Genomic DNA, 1160 nt, shown 5'->3' on the forward strand with positions numbered 1-1160 from the left:
GGGCTACTCTTTTACCAACGAATAGTGGGATTGACCGTAACATTATAACACCCCCACGGCTGAAAGGGCGAGCATGTTTGGTGGGACGGGGATTCGAACCCGCGACCCTCAGATTGCGAGTCGAGTACCCTAACCACTTGGCCATGCCGGGCCTTATGGGTGTGTTAGAGTTAGCTAACTGCGATGAATTTGATGACTTTGAGGAACCCACTTTTTAGAACTTATAAGTTTGCAGACGGTTTGAATGGGCAATAAAGAAAACTTTATTATAAATGTACAACGTTTTGACGAAAAATGGAAACAAAACCCTGTCACAAATGAAGAAAGACAACTAATTACTGAAGATCTTTATTTTTAGCTAAAGAAAACTGACTCTCACACACCACAACTCTATGTAATTCCCAAACCACACAAACAGGACTGCCCCATACGATCTATACTATCAATTTAGGGCTCGTTTAACTAAACATTTGGTAAATATATAATCTTACTTAACACCCACAGGTTCCTTTATTTAAAATGTCTTTAACTTTAGAAACATTAAATCAACTAAACCTAAAAGTCTTGATGGCTTGCTTTGACTTTGCGTCACTTTTCACCGAAGTTCTCATCAGGGGAGCTTGTAATATTGCACTTGACCTCTATCATAATGGCTCTAATAGTTTAACTCATATCCCCAGTTCACTTAGTTTAATTCATATCCCAAGTACACTTTTTTGTTTCCCTCTTAGAATTAACAGCAACAAAAACCGGCTTCATTTTCAGGAAAAACAACTTTTTTTCAGGCAGATGGTTTAAGCATAGGCAACCCTGTTTCACCTGTTCTCGTCAACGTATTTATGACCAAATTCGAAACACAAGCCATACAATCCGCGCTTTATCCTCCCTACACTGGTACAGACATGTCGATGACACTTTTGATGGTTTCACTTCTACCACACATATACATACTTTCTTTGAACACATAAACTCCATTCACCCGAACATTGAATTCATCATTGAACATGAAAATAACAAACAGTTATATTTTCTTAACCTCAACATTATCAGATCCGACACACAGTTCAAAACCAAAATTCACCGAAAAAAAAATCAACTCATACAGGCTTCTACATCCCCTGGAATTCCGCCTATGAATTCAAACATAAAATCAATATACT

At 37.9% G+C, this 1160-nt stretch overlaps 1 protein-coding gene across 1 annotated transcript in view; it reads right to left on the minus strand.

The window, feature by feature from the left end:
- The window catches only part of LOC111089799, a 12680-nt gene that overhangs the window by 6653 nt on the left and 4867 nt on the right, over positions 1-1160 (minus strand). The gene's annotated exons all lie outside the window — the stretch shown is intronic.

This window comes from Limulus polyphemus, unplaced genomic scaffold (genome assembly GCF_000517525.1).
Source record: "Limulus polyphemus unplaced genomic scaffold, Limulus_polyphemus-2.1.2 Scaffold7405, whole genome shotgun sequence".
NCBI classification, from domain to species: Eukaryota; Metazoa; Arthropoda; class Merostomata; order Xiphosura; family Limulidae; genus Limulus; species Limulus polyphemus.